General features: G+C 42.5%; 11 non-coding genes across 11 annotated transcripts; all 11 read left to right on the top strand.

Annotated features, from left to right (window-relative positions):
- The first annotated feature begins 105 nt into the window (after window positions 1-105).
- trnal-uag lies at window positions 106-187 on the top strand. The gene has a single exon. It is a non-coding gene; the product is annotated as a tRNA-Leu (tRNA).
- Window positions 188-673: 486 nt separating this feature from the next.
- On the top strand, window positions 674-755 carry trnal-aag. The gene has a single exon. It is a non-coding gene; the product is annotated as a tRNA-Leu (tRNA).
- Window positions 756-1,238: 483 nt separating this feature from the next.
- Window positions 1,239-1,320, top strand: trnal-aag. Its single transcript has one exon. It is a non-coding gene; the product is annotated as a tRNA-Leu (tRNA).
- A 486-nt stretch (window positions 1,321-1,806) lies between these two features.
- trnal-aag lies at window positions 1,807-1,888 on the top strand. The gene has a single exon. It is a non-coding gene; the product is annotated as a tRNA-Leu (tRNA).
- A 483-nt stretch (window positions 1,889-2,371) lies between these two features.
- Window positions 2,372-2,453, top strand: trnal-aag. The gene has a single exon. It is a non-coding gene; the product is annotated as a tRNA-Leu (tRNA).
- A 486-nt stretch (window positions 2,454-2,939) lies between these two features.
- Window positions 2,940-3,021, top strand: trnal-aag. The gene has a single exon. It is a non-coding gene; the product is annotated as a tRNA-Leu (tRNA).
- A 487-nt stretch (window positions 3,022-3,508) lies between these two features.
- Window positions 3,509-3,590, top strand: trnal-aag. Its single transcript has one exon. It is a non-coding gene; the product is annotated as a tRNA-Leu (tRNA).
- Window positions 3,591-4,076: 486 nt separating this feature from the next.
- On the top strand, window positions 4,077-4,158 carry trnal-aag. The gene has a single exon. It is a non-coding gene; the product is annotated as a tRNA-Leu (tRNA).
- A 487-nt stretch (window positions 4,159-4,645) lies between these two features.
- trnal-aag lies at window positions 4,646-4,727 on the top strand. The gene has a single exon. It is a non-coding gene; the product is annotated as a tRNA-Leu (tRNA).
- Window positions 4,728-5,213: 486 nt separating this feature from the next.
- On the top strand, window positions 5,214-5,295 carry trnal-aag. The gene has a single exon. It is a non-coding gene; the product is annotated as a tRNA-Leu (tRNA).
- A 486-nt stretch (window positions 5,296-5,781) lies between these two features.
- Window positions 5,782-5,863, top strand: trnal-aag. Its single transcript has one exon. It is a non-coding gene; the product is annotated as a tRNA-Leu (tRNA).
- Window positions 5,864-6,000: the final 137 nt, after the last annotated feature.

Consider the following 6,000-nt stretch of genomic DNA (forward strand, 5'->3'; position numbering starts at 1 on the left):
CAGCCTTTGACACAGCTGTCTGATGGAAACTGTCTTCAACCTTTTCGTGCTGCATTTGGCATCAAATTATCGTCCCAAGGAGCTGATGCTTTGGTGGAACTTTCAGGTAGTGTGGCCGAGTGGTCTAAGGCGCTGGATTTAGGCTCCAGTCTCTCAGGAGGCGTGGGTTCAAATCCCACCACTGCCATTCTTTCTAGTCTTGACTTCAAGATTATTGTCCAGAATACATCCATATACCCAAAGTTGTGATGTGTATTCTTTACCAAACATTACGTAGTGTCTAAGGGACATGTCTTCTCTCTTCAAGGTCACTTTAAAATCCAACAAATGCATATTTTTGCAACCAGCTAGCTGCTGAAATCTTGGTACCCACTGGTTCCAAAAGATGTCCACAACATCTAGACAACACATTGACACTTTCACCACCAGAGCAGAGTGGTGCAGCGGAAGCGTGCTGGGCCCATAACCCAGATGTCGATGGATCGAAACCATCCTCTGCTAATTGAAAATACTTTAAATCAAGAGAATTTATCTATTATTTTAAAAACCATTCTCAAACTGCAATGTTTTCAGCCTTTGACACAGCTGTCTGATGGAATTGTTTACAACCTTTCGTGCTGCATTTGGCATCAAATTATCGTCCCAAGGAGCTGATGCATTTGTGGCACTTTCAGGTAGTGTGGCCGAGTGGTCTAAGGCGCTGGATTAAGGCTCCAGTCTCTCAGGAGGCGTGGGTTCAAATCCCACCACTGCCATTCTTTCTAGTTTTGACTTCAAGATTATTGTCCAGAATACATCCATATACCCAAAGTTGTGATGTGTATTCTTTACCAAACATTACTTAGTGTCTAAGGGAAATGTCTTCTCTCTGCAAGGTCACTTTAAAATCCAACAAATGCATATTTTTACCAGCCAGCTGCTGAAATCTTGGTACCCACTGGTTCCAAAAGATGTCCACAACATCTAGACAACACATTGACACTTTCACCACCAGAGCAGAGTGGTGCAGCGGAAGCGTGCTGGGCCCATAACCCAGATGTCGATGGATCGAAACCATCCTCTGCTAATTGAAAATACTTTAAATCAAGAGAATTTATCTATTATTTTAAAAACCATTCTCAAACTGCAATGTTTTCAGCCTTTGACACAGCTGTCTGATGGAATTGTTTACAACCTTTCGTGCTGCATTTGGCATCAAATTATCGTCCCAAGGAGCTGATGCTTTGGTGGAACTTTCAGGTAGTGTGGCCGAGTGGTCTAAGGCGCTGGATTAAGGCTCCAGTCTCTCAGGAGGCGTGGGTTCAAATCCCACCACTGCCATTCTTTCTAGTCTTGACTTCAAGATTATTGTCCAGAATACATCCATATACCCAAAGTTGTGATGTGTATTCTTTACCAAACATTACTTAGTGTCTAAGGGAAATGTCTTCTCTCTTCAAGGTCACTTTAAAATCCAACAAATGCATATTTTTGCAACCAGCTAGCTGCTGAAATCTTGGTACCCACTGGTTCCAAAAGATGTCCACAACATCTAGACAACACATTGACACTTTCACCACCAGAGCAGAGTGGTGCAGCGGAAGCGTGCTGGGCCCATAACCCAGATGTCGATGGATCGAAACCATCCTCTGCTAATTGAAAATACTTTAAATCAAGAGAATTTATCTATTATTTTAAAAAACATTCTCAAACTGCAATGTTTTCAGCCTTTGACACAGCTGTCTGATGGAATTGTTTACAACCTTTCGTGCTGCATTTGGCATCAAATTATCGTCCCAAGGAGCTGATGCATTTGTGGCACTTTCAGGTAGTGTGGCCGAGTTGTCTAAGGCGCTGGATTAAGGCTCCAGTCTCTCAGGAGGCGTGGGTTCAAATCCCACCACTGCCATTCTTTCTAGTCTTGACTTCAAGATTATTGTCCAGAATACATCCATATACCCAAAGTTGTGATGTGTATTCTTTACCAAACATTACTTAGTGTCTAAGGGAAATGTCTTCTCTCTGCAAGGTCACTTTAAAATCCAACAAATGCATATTTTTACCAGCCAGCTGCTGAAATCTTGGTACCCACTGGTTCCAAAAGATGTCCACAACAACTAGACAACACATTGAAACTTTCACCACCAGAGCAGAGTGGCGCAGCGGAAGCGTGCTGGGCCCATAACCCAGATGTCGATGGATCGAAACCATCCTCTGCTAATTGAAAATACTTTAAATCAAGAGAATTTATCTATTATTTTAAAAACCATTCTCAAACTGCAATGTTTTCAGCCTTTGACACAGCTGTCTGATGGAAACGTCTTCAACTTTTCGTGCTGCATTTGGCATCAAATTATCGTCCCAAGGAGCTGATGCTTTGGTGGAACTTTCAGGTAGTGTGGCCGAGTTGTCTAAGGCGCTGGATTAAGGCTCCAGTCTCTCAGGAGGCGTGGGTTCAAATCCCACCACTGCCATTCTTTCTAGTTTTGACTTCAAGATTATTGTCCAGAATACATCCATATACCCAAAGTTGTGATGTGTATTCTTTACCAAACATTACTTAGTGTCTAAGGGAAATGTCTTCTCTCTTCAAGGTCACTTTAAACTCCAACAAATGCATATTTTTGCAACCAGCTAGCTGCTGAAATCTTGGTACCCACTGGTTCCAAAAGATGTCCACAACATCCAGACAACACATTGACACTTTCACCACCAGAGCAGAGTGGCGCAGCGGAAGCGTGCTGGGCCCATAACCCAGATGTCGATGGATCGAAACCATCCTCTGCTAATTGAAAATACTTTAAATCAAGAGAATTTATCTATTATTTTAAAAACCATTCTCAAACTGCAATGTTTTCAGCCTTTGACACAGCTGTCTGATGGAATTGTTTACAACCTTTCGTGCTGCATTTGGCATCAAATTATCGTCCCAAGGAGCTGATGCATTTGTGGCACTTTCAGGTAGTGTGGCCGAGTGGTCTAAGGCGCTGGATTAAGGCTCCAGTCTCTCAGGAGGCGTGGGTTCAAATCCCACCACTGCCATTCTTTCTAGTCTTGACTTCAAGATTATTGTCCAGAATACATCCATATACCCAAAGTTGTGATGTGTATTCTTTACCAAACATTACTTAGTGTCTAAGGGAAATGTCTTCTCTCTGCAAGGTCACTTTAAAATCCAACAAATGCATATTTTTGCAACCAGCCTAGCTGCTGAAATCTTGGTACCCACTGGTTCCAAAAGATGTCCACAACAACTAGACAACACATTGACACTTTCACCACCAGAGCAGAGTGGCGCAGCGGAAGCGTGCTGGGCCCATAACCCAGATGTCGATGGATCGAAACCATCCTCTGCTAATTGAAAATACTTTAAATCAAGAGAATTTATCTATTATTTTAAAAACCATTCTCAAACTGCAATGTTTTCAGCCTTTGACACAGCTGTCTGATGGAAACGTCTTCAACTTTTCGTGCTGCATTTGGCATCAAATTATCGTCCCAAGGAGCTGATGCATTTGTGGCACTTTCAGGTAGTGTGGCCGAGTGGTCTAAGGCGCTGGATTAAGGCTCCAGTCTCTCAGGAGGCGTGGGTTCAAATCCCACCACTGCCATTCTTTCTAGTCTTGACTTCAAGATTATTGTCCAGAATACATCCATATACCCAAAGTTGTGATGTGTATTCTTTACCAAACATTACTTAGTGTCTAAGGGAAATGTCTTCTCTCTTCAAGGTCACTTTAAAATCCAACAAATGCATATTTTTGCAACCAGCTAGCTGCTGAAATCTTGGTACCCACTGGTTCCAAAAGATGTCCACAACATCTAGACAACACATTGACACTTTCACCACCAGAGCAGAGTGGTGCAGCGGAAGAGTGCTGGGCCCATAACCCAGATGTCGATGGATCGAAACCATCCTCTGCTAATTGAAAATACTTTAAATCAAGAGAATTTATCTATTATTTTAAAAACCATTCTCAAACTGCAATGTTTTCAGCCTTTGACACAGCTGTCTGATGGAATTGTTTACAACCTTTCGTGCTGCATTTGGCATCAAATTATCGTCCCAAGGAGCTGATGCATTTGTGGCACTTTCAGGTAGTGTGGCCGAGTGGTCTAAGGCGCTGGATTAAGGCTCCAGTCTCTCAGGAGGCGTGGGTTCAAATCCCACCACTGCCATTCTTTCTAGTCTTGACTTCAAGATTATTGTCCAGAATACATCCATATACCCAAAGTTGTGATGTGTATTCTTTACCAAACATTACTTAGTGTCTAAGGGAAATGTCTTCTCTCTTCAAGGTCACTTTAAAATCCAACAAATGCATATTTTTGCAACCAGCTAGCTGCTGAAATCTTGGTACCCACTGGTTCCAAAAGATGTCCACAACAATCTAGACAACACATTGACACTTTCACCACCAGAGCAGAGTGGCGCAGCGGAAGCGTGCTGGGCCCATAACCCAGATGTCGATGGATCGAAACCATCCTCTGCTAATTGAAAATACTTTAAGTCAAGAGAATTTATCTATTATTTTAAAAACCATTCTCAAACTGCAATGTTTTCAGCCTTTGACACAGCTGTCTGATGGAAATTGTTTCAACCTTTCGTGCTGCATTTGGCATCAAATTATCGTCCCAAGGAGCTGATGCATTTGTGGCACTTTCAGGTAGTGTGGCCGAGTTGTCTAAGGCGCTGGATTAAGGCTCCAGTCTCTCAGGAGGCATGGGTTCAAATCCCACCACTGCCATTCTTTCTAGTTTTGACTTCAAGATTAGTGTCCAGAATACATCCATATACCCAAAGTTGTGATGTGTATTCTTTACCAAACATTACTTAGTGTCTAAGGGAAATGTCTTCTCTCTTCAAGGTCACTTTAAAATCCAACAAATGCATATTTTTGCAACCAGCTAGCTGCTGAAATCTTGGTACCCACTGGTTCCAAAAGATGTCCACAACATCTAGACAACACATTGACACTTTCACCACCAGAGCAGAGTGGTGCAGCGGAAGCGTGCTGGGCCCATAACCCAGATGTCGATGGATCGAAACCATCCTCTGCTAATTGAAAATACTTTAAATCAAGAGAATTTATCTATTATTTTAAAAACCATTCTCAAACTGCAATGTTTTCAGCCTTTGACACAGCTGTCTGATGGAATTGTTTACAACCTTTCGTGCTGCATTTGCCATCAAATTATCATCCCAAGGAGCTGATGCATTTGTGGCACTTTCAGGTAGTGTGGCCGAGTGGTCTAAGGCGCTGGATTAAGGCTCCAGTCTCTCAGGAGGCGTGGGTTCAAATCCCACCACTGCCATTCTTTCTAGTCTTGACTTCAAGATTATTGTCCAGAATACATCCATATACCCAAAGTTGTGATGTGTATTCTTTACCAAACATTACTTAGTGTCTAAGGGAAATGTCTTCTCTCTGCAAGGTCACTTTAAAATCCAACAAATGCATATTTTTAACCAGCCAGCTGCTGAAATCTTGGTACCCACTGGTTCCAAAAGATGTCCACAACAACTAGACAACACATTGAAACTTTCACCACCAGAGCAGAGTGGCGCAGCGGAAGCGTGCTGGGCCCATAACCCAGATGTCGATGGATCGAAACCATCCTCTGCTAATTGAAAATACTTTAAATCAAGAGAATTTATCTATTATTTTAAAAACCATTCTCAAACTGCAATGTTTTCAGCCTTTGACACAGCTGTCTGATGGAAACTGTCTTCAACTTTTCGTGCTGCATTTGGCATCAAATTATCGTCCCAAGGAGCTGATGCATTTGGTGGAACTTTCAGGTAGTGTGGCCGAGTGGTCTAAGGCGCTGGATTAAGGCTCCAGTCTCTCAGGAGGCGTGGGTTCAAATCCCACCACTGCCATTCTTTCTAGTCTTGACTTCAAGATTATTGTCCAGAATACATCCATATACCCAAAGTTGTGATGTGTATTCTTTACCAAACATTACTTAGTGTCTAAGGGAAATGTCTTCTCTCTTCAAGGTCACTTTAAATCCAAC

The sequence above is a fragment of the Cyclopterus lumpus genome, chromosome 10 (genome assembly GCF_009769545.1).
Source record: "Cyclopterus lumpus isolate fCycLum1 chromosome 10, fCycLum1.pri, whole genome shotgun sequence".
Taxonomy (NCBI): Eukaryota; Metazoa; Chordata; class Actinopteri; order Perciformes; family Cyclopteridae; genus Cyclopterus; species Cyclopterus lumpus.